We start from the raw sequence: 13,420 nt of genomic DNA, 5'->3' as shown, positions 1-13,420 counted from the left end.
CAGTACATTTTACTGCATACTCCAAGGCCTCCCAGGAGAGGTAACAACACTTAAGTTGTGATCTCCAGTAATTTGGAGTCCAGATGGAGATCCAATATATGAGCCCTACCTAAAGGATTTGGGAATCCAAAGCCACTGTTAAGTGAAACTTAGAGAAATTTCAGTGAATGGAGTAGACAAAAAAAAATTGTATGGAATTAAAATACTGTTATAAAAAACTTTTTGCCCCAAAAGCCGAAGAAGGAATATGAATGCGGATAAACTCTCTCAGGTGCCTTGTTCACTATCATCTAAACATATCGTGACCAAATCTCTTTTTTACTGACTCACAGAACTTCTCAGATGCATAATACTTTTGTAAAAAACAGAAACAAAAACACCTCCGTGAGTCTGGAGTCATTCATGCTCCACTTTGTTGCTCTTAACTTATTTAAAAAATAAATTAGCAAGCATGAGTTCAGCACCTTCTGTTTGTATAGTAATGGATTAAGTTAGTTGAATAATGCAAGTGGAAATAGTAAGCTTCTTACAAGTAGGAGTCATATGAATTGCTTGCTTTTTTCATATGAGTTATTTCTGATTAGCAAGCCCTTAGATATCTGAATTATACCTTGGCTTATATTAAGTAAGTAAATGATGAGCTGTAGATTAAACTCTCAGATAAAACCAATTGTCTGAATATCAAGTGACTATTAATTCTCAATACCAAAAGAGCCATTCATAATTATTAGATAATTTATAGAGCTTGCTATTTTTAGGAATATTAACAAAGTATTTCACAATTCCAAAATACATGGATGACATTATGAAAACATTAATACATTAACACAAGCTCTTTAACAAATCAATACAACTAAAGTATACTGATAACATTCGTAACGCACTTACTATTGCTTGTGTTCCAGTGATAAATAAGTTAAGGCTTAGAGAGGGTCCCTGATTTTTCCAGGTCCCACAGCTAATTATTGGCAAAAGCTTACAAAGAGAACCCAAATCTCTTAAATTTGAAATCAGGTTCTTCTCCACCATGGGCTACTGCCTCTTAAAGGCTATATGGCATAGTAAATGAAAGCCCTCAAAATTTTGACTACATCATACTGTCCTTGAGAATCATGTCATGATTCATAAATCCAGAGTAAATAGAAACTGAACTTACATTATTGGCTTCAATAATCAGAAAATTAGTACATGTGAATACTTTCAAGATTATGTCTTTCATTCTTATCTTACTGACACAGGTAAGAGACCCTGTGTCTATACGATATGATATACATTATATATGCATATATATGTATGTATATATATTTTTTCACAAGTGTGAAGGAATCGTGTAAAAGCCAAGAGTATTTTTTGTGGTTCAAATTAGATGACTGACCCGTTGACAGGTTGTGTGCATTTATTTATGTTAGTCTTTATGTTTTTAATTTGCTAGAGCAACTGAAGTCTGAAACAGCTCAAGGCTGGATGATTCCTTTCTATAAATTACATCTCTTGAAATGTACAAATGCAGGCATGAGTCATCAGCTACAGAATTCCAGCTTTAATCCATTATGTCATTTTTATAAGGAAACAAACCAGTGACCTTCATGTGGTTTAAGGACAACAATGAATCTGTGAATTACAGAATATGGAAAGATGTGATCATAACACAAACAAATGAGTTAAATGGTATGATCTAAAAGGTAAAAAAAAAAAAGTAAAGCATTTTATAGAATGAAGTCTGTTTACTTTTGTGATCCTTCTTCTATTATTCACTTGCATGTGTGCCTTGAGTATACTGGATTACTTTGAAACCAAGCTGAAACATTCACATATCTCATAAGCAAATTTTAAACCATTAACTTTCATGTGGATTGTGCCCTGGCAGAAACAGTAACCAGAAGGAAAATGCATAGCCCAGGAAAATCTGCAATGTAGGTTTTGTTGAGTGATTTCAATTTTCTATTGATTCAACTTCTTGTAAGAACTTTTAAACTACAGAGTTACTGAAATTGTTACTTATATTTACCATTTCATCTAGGAAATACAGAGCAGACTCTCTGAGGCAGGATGTGGTTCAGTAAAGAAGTCATGTGTACACCTTGTAAAAAGGGGAGGCGAAGGGAAAGAAATTAACAAATACTGAGACCCCACCCCCTGATCCTAGTCAGCACTTTTGACAAAGTATATATATTCCCTCATGTAATTTTCACAACAGCCATAATAAATAGGAAAAGGAGACACAGGGAATTTAAGCCATGTGCCCAGACACATAACTAATGCAAGGAGGAGCCAGGAATCAAGCCCAAGTCTGTCTCACTCAAGAGGTTGTGTATACTTTTTCCATGGCACCTTGATTAACATCCTTAAGTCTAAAAAATATGCCAAGTGCACATGTCCAAAATATACTCTCTGTGTAACATTTACTTAGTCACTGGCAATATTTGCAAAGAATGAAATAAAGGGAAAACAAGGAGGTACCAGTCACATATCAACTTCTGCAAATCAAGTGTGTGTGTATCTTCAAAGATTTCAGTCTATTTTTAAAGGTGAGGGAATCATTATTTACTAATAAAACAGTGTTCATAGCAGCAAAGTCCACAATCACCAAACTGTGGAAAGAGCCAAGATCCCCTTCAACAGATGAATGGATAAAGAAGATGTAGTCCATAAACACAATGGAATATTATTCAGCCATCAGAAAGGCTGAATACCTAACTTTTGTATCAGCATGGACGGGACTGGAGGAGATTGTGCTGAGTGAAATAAGTTGAACAAAGAAAGTCAATTATCATATGGTTTCACTTATTTGTGGAACACAAGGAATAGCATGGAGAATATTAGGAGAAGGAAGGGGAAAATGAAGGGGGGGAATCAGATGGGGGGAAAGAACCATGAAAGACTATGGACTCTGGGAAACAAACTGAAGGTTTTAAAGGGAAGGGAGGTGGAGGGATGGGTGAGCCTGGTGATGGGTATTAAGGAGGGTATGTATTGCATGGAGCACTAGGTGTTACATGCAAACAATGAATTATGGAATACTACATCAAAAACTAATGATGTACTGTATGGTGACTAACATAACATAATAAAAAATTATTTAAAAAAGAAAAGAATGAAAGACAATTTTGCTTCATAAAAATCATCTGAATAGATGTAATTTTAAGGAAGTGTGTTTCATGTTAGATATTTAGGGGGGAAAAAAACAAAAACAGATGGCAAGCTTGAATCAACCGCTTCTTAATGGCATTCAACTGCACATAACACACACCTAAAAGTTTTCTGATGTAAATGCTTCCTTTCTGGAAAGAATCATCAATTTTTGCAAGTGTTGATTGGATAGAATGGGAAAAATGAAAGAAATGGACTGGCAATGGAACTTTCCAGAGTTTGAAACTGAAGTTTTCTGAAATCAATTGTTTTTGAACAGGAGTACTTTGAGGATGCTTTCCTTTTGATTGATTTTGTGGTACTAAAATAAAAATTGAGTAACAAAAATAGGGATGATAGAAACTCAGTTACAAAATTTTATTACATTCAGAAGTGTAAAAAAAATTAAGGATTTATCCAAATTAATCAAGACTGTATTACCTGAGTCTAACCACAAAGTTTCTTTTATTTGCTGACTCTTCTTAGTATGAAACAACTTCTTTGATATTCCCAGCAAGTGTATCTGTCAAAGGTGTGCAGGTTCCAGAATAAGCAAATCTATATATAGAGACAGAAAAGATTTCTTGTTGGCTGGAGTTGGGGTGGATCTGGGTGGGGGTAGAAGGTAAGGTAGTCAGGAGTGACATGTAGACAGGGTTTCTTTTGAGGATGATGAAAACATTCTAAATTGTCGCAGTGGTTACACGGCTCTGTGAGTATAACTAGAAACCATTGAATTGTATGCTTTAAAATGGGTGACTTGTATAGCATGTGAATTCTATCTCAATAAAAATGATAAAAAAGATTTGGGGTTGTATCCATGACCTCAAATGAAAAATCAGATCTTAAAATAATTTTAAGAGGTTGATTGTACTCTTAAAAATATATTGGAAAATCCATTAATTTCACATAATAATCATCAAGAAAGAATTTTAAGTACATGAAACCTGAAAATAAAAACTGGGGCTTTCTACCCAAAGTATGATTTTTAAAATATGCTTCCCATTTAAAGCAATCGATCTCATAATATCTAATAACATACATCATTAGGTCCTAGTACATCCCCTGAAACATGTTTTAGTCTTCTCCTTCTGAAACATATATACTTTATACACAGTTGAAAATAATTGTTTTCGTTATTTGCACTGTACTAGATATGAGGATGTAATAGTCAATGCACTATTTTGTGTTTGAAAGCTTTTCCAGTGATTTTGTCTTTTGCAATTGCTTCTTTGGTTTGCCATGTTCTTGGACTTGTAACTCACTGTTGCAAGTGTCACAAATAGCTCACTCCATTGCTTTCTTTAACACAACACAGTAAGTTTAAAAGGCAGTATCACATTAGACAAATATTGTAGTATTAGAGAATTCAATGAACTTGAAGAGAAAGTTAAGAAAATTTAAGTGAATAAATCAACAGGATAAGGCAAGGGGATATGTTCGTTTTAAATACTCTGTTAAGACTCAGTGAAAGAGAAAAAAATTTTTTGAACATAGAGTAGAAGAAATAAAAAAAGAATAGCATGCCTTATGGTTTCATTTATATGAACTTCTAGAGCTGGCAAAAATAATCTAAAATGATAGATGTAAGAAAATTGTTGCTTTGAGTTGGTGAGGGGTGACTACAAAGGAACAGTAGGACAGAAACGTCCTATATCTTCATTGGTATGGGACTGCACAGGTGTGTATTATCTTCATTAAAACTGGTCAAACTCCTATGGTGAGTGCTGTGAAGTGTGTAAGCCTGACGATTCACAGAACAGCATCCCTGGGACAAATAATACACTACATGTTAATTTTAAAAATTTAATTTAAAAATTTTTAAAAACTGGTCAAACTCTATATTTAAACATGTACATTTTATTATATGTAAGTCATACTTCATTACAGTAGATTTTTTAAAAGTCAAAGTAGTCAGCAAAGGGTGACCATTGTGTTTGAATGTGATCATCTTGTAATCCTGAATGAAAGATGACCTTCTTCCTTTTAAATATGAAATATCCATGCCATTCCAAAGAAGTACATTAAGCTCTCTTGTAATGTATTCCTTCTGCTCAAGATTAAGTACTGGCATGTTAATGATGACTCTTGGCCACAGTAAGATAGGCATTTCTTTGATAGACATTCTACTTTACACGCCTGCTTTTCCCCTGTAATTTCAGCTGGGGAGAAATAAAGCAGCAAACTTATCCATTACATCTTTACAGGATTCTTATGACTTTTAAAGCACAATTTGGAACTGAAGCTACTGTTTTATAATATTCTTTCTCAGGGTAGGCTGAAAGCAAAGTAACAATAATTTTTGTAGGAAAAGTAAGATAAAATCTGTCTTGAACAACCACAAAATCACCCTTAATGTCACTTTATAAATCAGTTATAGATATCACCAGAAGTAATAGGACTGCACATGTGAAATTGAAAGACAGTGTACGCACTATTTTTGTAGGAGGGTATTACATAGTGTTTGCATTAGCACTTAAAGCTGTGGCCATCATTCTTTTCTATCTAGAGTCACTAGCCTCCAAAGCAGAAAAGTCTACGAAAGTCATGTGGAAATTTTAAAGATAACAGTTCAGTAAGATGGATATAAATGGGAAATGACACAACGTTGATAAAATATATCTCAGATTTATGTACAGATAACTAAAAGAAAAAGACTGAGCATGTATGGTAGATGCAAAAAAATTATTATAAAGAATGTCGTGGCTGTGAGGCAGAGGCAAAGCAAGTGAGGCTAAAGAGAGAGAAATTGAGAAAAGCTTTAATTTTGCCTAGGGAGTTCCAGACTTCTTCAAAATTAACTAAAATTTTAGAAATGTATATGAAAATGTTGGGAACACCAGAGAATATATTTTCAGTTGATAGGTCTAGAAGTAATTTTCTAAACTATAAGATTGATTTTTTTTTTTTTATGAAGGAGCAGAAGTGCTTCATTATCTCTTAATCCTCCCCATAAGGGGTTGCGGAAATCTGCAGTAAATCCTTCATGAATAAATGGCAAAATGACAATTGGAGCTGTTTTGACTGCAATCGTCATAGTTAACCACTAGGGGGCCGTAATTCCATTGACAGCAGTTCTGTGACCACAAATGTTTTATTCCCTGCAAGGGTACTTCTACAATTAAGTGGGAGCTACAATATTAAGTATCAAGCAGGTAGAACAGCTCATTACTATGTACTGAAATGATTTCATGCTTTCCTGCATTTCTATGTTTAATTTTTATTGTTCAGACTAATAACTTGGCCACCAGCTTCTTCAGCAAACATGGAATCTCATCATTGCTCAAAGATTGTTACTAATTTTGTACCTCTGCTTCTTGAAATATTGAAGATAGAACCACTTTTATATATTTTTTCATGAAGAAATTATTTTGTTTACTACAGATCCCCTAACATTTGATGAAAATAGAAATTTAATGTGATCATGTGTTCTCACATAATTATTTTATAAATCTTTGTATTATTTAGAGTTGTAAGAGAGACAAGAAAATACCAGTACAAATTTATAATATTAAATGTATTTTCTGACATTTAGATGAATATAACAGCTTTTACCCATGCTGTTTTTTTTACTAATTTGAAGACAGAACTTTCTTTACATTTATTTAATTACTTTTTATTTGCTCTTTCATTAAGGAATGAAAAATACAAAAATTTGCTACTATAATCTGTTGTCTTTTGAATGATTAAAAGGATAGTGACATTAAATTATTTAACTTGTGACTTTAATATTTATTGCATAAGTATTTTATACTATGCTTTAGATATGTTTTATATTTATATAAATTTAAAATTATAAAATAAATAAATAAATAAATTTAATAAATAAATTAAGAGGTTGATTGTACTCTTAAAAATATATTTGAAAATACATTAATTTCACATAATAATCATCAAGAAAGAATTTTAAGTACATGAAACCTGAAGATAAAAACTGGAGCTTTCTACCCAAAGTATGATTTTTAAAATATGCTTCTCATTTAAAGCAATCGATTTCATAATATCTAATGACATACATCATTAGGTCCTAGTGCATCCCCCAAAGCGTGTTTTAATCTTCTTCTTCTGAAACATATATACTTTATACATATAACTATAAATATATTTATTATATAAAATATATTAATAAAATAAAATATATTTAATATAAATACATAGGTATATTATAAATATATTATTATATTTATAATAATATAAATAAATTTAATTTATATTGATAAATTTATGAGCTAAATATTTTAATGTCTTCAAATAATATAATTAATATTTCTTATTTATTTCTTATAACTCTAATGGTCTTTACATTATTTGATTTTATTTACTTGAACCAATGGAAGAATTAGTTTTGCAGGGGAGGCAAAATTTTTCCTCTACCCTGTTGGATTCTGTTACTGAGAACTGCAAATTAAACTGACAAGCAAGAGATTAACAGGAGAAAAAGTTTTATTTCATATACATAGGAGGCCAACAAAAAAGCAGCTGGCTTGTTTAATGGTAAAGTTAAAGACTTATATACCTAACTTAGTAGAGATAAGTGAGGAGTGAGGAACAAATTCTCTGGGAAAAACAAATAGGTTTGTTTAAGAGAACAGACAGATAAATTCGTGATAGTGTTTGTCTATACAGGTACAGGTACAAGTGGTCTTTCCATCTTATACAGAGCCATACAGTTCCATGGAGAGGGCATTTCTGATAGCCTCACTCCCGAGAAATTGTAGCTTTTAGACAAATAAGGCTAGCTCAGAGGAGGATTTTTTCTGCACCTGTTGCATCTCAAAATGTCTTCAACTTAAAATAAGCTTTATACCAACTCTGGGGTTCTAAGTTGATTCCCACAGATTCATATTTTAAGAAAATCTGTGTATTTAAAACCTTTAGGTCAGGTTTTATGTGTTTTAGGGAACTTCTTACGTTGGAAAAACATGTTAAGTATTAACATTGTTACAGCAAATTTCTTTGTCTTACAAAAATGTAGCTGGCTAATATTTGTATGAATCTTGTTTTCAAATCTCAAAATAAATACTGCCTATCGATACTTTTTATTTTTTATTTTTTTTTTTTAAAGATTTTATTTATTTATTTGACAGAGAGAAATCACAAGTAGATGGAGAGGCAGGCAGAGAGAGAGAGGGAAGCAGGCTCTCTGCTAAGCAGAGAGCCCGATGCGGGACTCGATCCCAGGACTCTGAGATCATGACCTGAGCCGAAGGCAGCGGCTTAACCCACTGAGCCACCCAGGCGCCCCCTATCGATACTTTTTAAATCATTGATACTGAAATGGTGATTTTTCAAACTTGCCCTTCCAGCTTCTAGTATCATTTTCATACCTATGGGTAAAATACCATTTCACTAATTCTGTTCTGTAATGATTTTATGTGAAATAATGTTTTAACTTAATATTTAAATTATGATTTTGCTGGTTCATTTATAATACTTAACTGATGTTTAATATTCTCTTTAAGTTGTACTAATGTTCTGGGTTTTTTACAATAATTTTATATAAATGAAATTGTCTTCTGGTGCTTATAGGTATCAGCCTCATTATTTTTCAGTTATGCTTTATACATGAATAATGTAGTTATTCTAATTAGTACTTTATTTAGAGTTCTCATTGCATTTTTCTAAATGTTTGTTTTCAGAGATATCATCCAATATCCATGAGCATCTATAGGCCAACCGTCACCATCCTTCAAAAATAATTGTAAGTATACCCATAAACATGCTACGTGAGTCTCGTTTTGCAGCAATAGTCAACCACTATAGTTAGGGGAGTCTAATTATTTTGGTAATGTAGACCTATTTCTGAACTAGTAAAAAATTTCCATTAACAACTTATGATGTCTGAAAAAGAAAATTACTTAATTGGTACACAAAATGGGTTGGCCCAGTGATGGGTATTAAGGAGGGCACATATTGCATGGAGCCCTGGGTGTTATACACAATGAATCATGAAACACTAAATTGAAAACTAATGATATACTGTATGCTGACTAACATAACATAATAAAAAAAAATGTTAATGCAACCTAAAAAAAACTCGGCCTATTTATTACCAAATAATGTGTTAAGCAGACACATTTGCCGAAGTGTTTAATCACCACCCTGACTTTATACTAAATAAATATCAGATAAGATGGCATAAATAAGAACAGTTAGACTAATGAAGATAAAATATGAATGAATTTGAAATTTTCTCTTTCAGAAACAAACTCACATCTTAGATTAAGCTATAGAAAATCCAGCTAGTATTTTCTTATCACAAATTTTTGAAAGTGAAGTCCATAAAAATATTCTTGATGGATGGACCAGGAGTAGGAGGGGAGACTGAGATCTTTGTTTCAAAAGGGGGTATCAAGTTGTAAATGTCAAAAACCACTGGCCTACAGAATGGACCACTCTGCATACTATAGGTTTCCGAAGCACATTATTACAAGTTAAGCATAGTAGGTCAAAATTAGATCCCTTATTTGAAGCTCCAGACTGCACAGGGAATTCTCAAATAAATTTCTGATTGTTCCTGAAGTCATAAACATGCATTCAACTTCACAAACTGTTTTCAGAATGAGGTGTTGGAGGAAGAATTGATAATGATCATAGAAGTTAACTTACTTATACAATCATATTTTAACAGACTTTTTTAGAATAAAATTAATATATACTCATTCCATAAAAATTAAATAATACAAAATAAAGTCGAAGTCTATCCAAATTGGAGACAGGTTAAGGATGGAATAGGGTTGGGAACGTCTGCTGAACATATTATTACTGATCAAAAAATAAAAGAAGAAAACAGGGATTGTATGCCAAGACAGTGGCATCAAAATGACTGAATTAAAATGTACCATAGTCAGAATGGTCAACATCAAAGTGTCCTGTTTTGTCATTTGATGATTCACCATTTAAGATGGTGACAAAGGTTATGCTTCCTTTGTTTAATATATATTTAAAAAATTATTGATGCTATAGGCAGATTTCCATAAAGAAAATATGAAATTCAAAAAGTGTAAAATGTAAAATCTTCAAGAGCCCCAGCAGCTGTTCTAAGAGTGCACAGGAAGTCACTCATTATACTTTTGTGAAGATCCAAGTTTTCCCACAGGTGTTTTCACTGCATTGGTGAAATAGGTTAACGTGGACATGCAGGTAAGTTTACATTCTCAAGCTTCAAATGGCGCTCACTCACACAAAGGCCACAAGGTAGTAATGGCCCTACAAGGTAGTAAAGACCAAGGTCAGCCTTAGAAGAATGTGATGTAAGCCAATTACATCTTTAGTATCTCCCTTTCAGCGTTGTTCTATCCTTCCCGTATTGTCTCCATAATGAGTGCTCCCTTTTCTTCCCCAAGGCCCCTACACCCTTGGTACAAAGGCCTGTTGACATCTTATTCTTATCCATCTGTTAATTGGAAAAGATTTAATACAAAAATTCATCCAAGGGTAGCAATATCTAATAAGTCCTACCCTGTCCAGAGAGAGGGCCATTTTGACATTGAAAATGTGACTCCAACAATTGAATTCCTTGATTGGTCGAAAGGGAAAACATGCCCCACATCTCATCACGCAGGTCTGTATGCTTGTTGCCTACTTCACTTCTCCAAAAGGCTGACCTCATCAGGGCACGTTGGTGACATAAAAATGGTTGTGCAACATACTTAATTATACTTAATATAAAGTTAGAATCTGGTTATCATAAATAGTTTTGATTATGTTACTAAATATGTTTATTCTCATTGTACATAAAAGAGTACTAAGAGTTTTAATGTATATACAACCACAACCTCATATTCTTTGAGTTTTTGAAATGTGGGTCCCCGGTGATTTCTGTGACTATTTTAAGCTAAATGAGATTCAACTAATGTTTAAAAATAAAAGTCAGTTGACTTGATTTACCTCTAGCTATCATTCAAACTTAGTAACACCTTCCTAAAGCCCTACTTAATGCTACCTATGCTACTGTGATATGTAATATATATCACCATTAAGGTAATAATTCACATAATGTATTCAATGTCTCCTGTGAAAAATGATCAGTTGGACAACTGTGCTCCTCCTGAGCTGGATAAGGTTAGTAATATTAGTAAGTATTAAAGGTAAATATTATCTTTTTTTTCTGTAAAACTATATCAGCATTTAAAGTTTCTTTACAGAAAGGGCTCATGTAAATGAAAAAATAATGTATGTATGTTGGTGCTACAACGTCATGACAGGATTATACTGGTCACTTTTTTGACACTTTTATTTACAATTTGAGGACTTTATCTTTTAAACTTTTAATTATGTGAATTTGTGTTGCTATAGATAAATGCAAGTTTGCTTAACAGAATTTTTTTAATGTGAGTTCTCTGATATATAACTATTACTATAAAGTTCTTTAGGTTACCAAATTACTTTAATGAAAACAGACTATAACAAAAATCAAATATTACCTACATTGATAAGCAATGCCATTATTTCACTTTGCAGTAGGTTTTGTTTTATTCACAGATATTTTATTTCTTGGATTTGATAAAATAATTAAATACATTCTATTGCTCTTCAACTCTTCATCTGCTTAAAGTATATAATACATAATCAAAACTCATGAAAGGGGTACAGAATTGAGTATTAAAATGTTCTGTTCCCTGCCTTTTATATCACCTATAGGAACCAACATGGTGTTTTGCATATAATATGTATTTAATGATGTATTCAATAATTAGCTCAATAATAACTATTGAGCTAGTAATGATAAAATTATAGTGCCTTGGGAAAATAGGCATATTTCAGTAAATGGATATGTGTGTGTGTATACATATTTAAAGCATAGGAAAACCAAAGCCTTTATAAGATAATTCCACATTCTTCACAATTTTCACTTGTATTACTATTCTAAAAATTAAGATGTGGGGTGTGTGTGTGTGTGTGTGTGTGTGTAAGAATATTACTCAACCATCAAAAAAAAAAACCTCTTGCCATTTGCAATGAAAGGGATGGAACTGGAGAGTATTATGCTAAGCAAAATAAATTAGTTAGAGAAAGACAAATACCATATGATTTCATTCAAATGTGGAATTTAAGAAACAAAATAGATGAACCTAGGGGAAGTGAAGAAAAAATAAAATAACATGAAAACAGAGAGGGAGGCAAACCATGAGACTCTTTCTTTTAATTATTTACTTATTTGAAAGAGAGAGCCAGTGAGCACAAGTTGGGGAAGGGGCAGAAGGAGAGGGAGAAGCAGACTCCCTGATGAGTGGGGAGCCTGATGTGGGGCTGGATCCCAGGACCCTGGAATCATGACCTGAACTGAAGGCAAATGCTTGATGGACTGAGCCACCCAGGGACCCCACCCCCACCCCATAGGAGCCTCTTAACTCTAGGAAACAAACTGTGGGTTGCTGGAGGGGAAGTGGGGGGGAGGAGTAACTGGCTCATGGACATTAAGGAGGGCACTTGGTGTAATGAGCATATGGGTGTTATATGCAACAGTTATGTGCAACTGATATTATGTGCAACAGTCTACCCCTGAAATTAATTATACACTATATGTTAACTAAATGGAATTTAAATAACAAATGTTTAAAAATGTATTCCAAAAATTTAAGTAGTCCTTTGTAATAATCCATTAAACTTAAAAATATGACATTAACAAAATACTTAAAGAAATAATTATTGATTTTAATAATTCAATTGAGTCAATTAATAATTTGAAAACTATATACCATACATATTTTCCACTCTGACTAACCTATGTGAAAATCCAGCAAGGCTGACAACACAGGTTAGAATATCCACATTCTAAAATATTTCAACTTTTCAAAATAAGTGAAATTCCTTTTATTTTGGAAAGTTAACTAGCCAAGCAGTTTCAATGTAGAGTTACATGTCCATTCATACTATATCATAGTAGTAAAATAACTTTTTCTTTGGGTGTTTTCTGTTTTTGAACATATGCCTTTCAAAAACATGCTTGCACTTTTAAATTAATACATTGAGAAAACACTCAGATCTCCTGAAATATAAAATATGGGAGTAACTTTAGTAACCACAACAAGTAAATTAATACATATTGTATTAGAGGCTATCATTATCAAGGAGTTTATGACATAAACAGTGTTGATTTTTTATATCACACTTCTAAAATATTTATTAGTCTTACCTTTAGTGCATATGGCCATTGTTTTAGAAATGGCACATATCTTTCCAATAAAATGCAGATATTTTAATGATGCAAAATTTTTACATGTTTTGTGAAATGAATATTTGCGCATTTGCATTATGTTTCTATCACGTTTTACTCTTATTTGAAAAT

General features: G+C 32.6%; 1 protein-coding gene across 1 annotated transcript in view; it reads left to right on the top strand.

Moving 5' to 3' along the window:
- HTR2C (5-hydroxytryptamine receptor 2C) overlaps positions 1-13,420 on the top strand; it is a 282,379-nt gene that overhangs the window by 14,844 nt on the left and 254,115 nt on the right. Inside the window, exon 2 of the mRNA XM_013048464.2 lies at positions 8,769-8,830. The gene's annotated coding sequence lies outside the window, so the exon portion shown is untranslated. The remainder of the gene's footprint in view (positions 1-8,768; positions 8,831-13,420) is intronic.

Source organism: Mustela putorius, unplaced genomic scaffold, assembly GCF_011764305.1.
Source record: "Mustela putorius furo isolate JIRA1106 unplaced genomic scaffold, ASM1176430v1.1 tig00003901_pilon_pilon_pilon, whole genome shotgun sequence".
NCBI classification, from domain to species: domain Eukaryota; kingdom Metazoa; phylum Chordata; class Mammalia; order Carnivora; family Mustelidae; genus Mustela; species Mustela putorius.
This window is presented reverse-complemented; position numbering and strand designations above follow the sequence as displayed.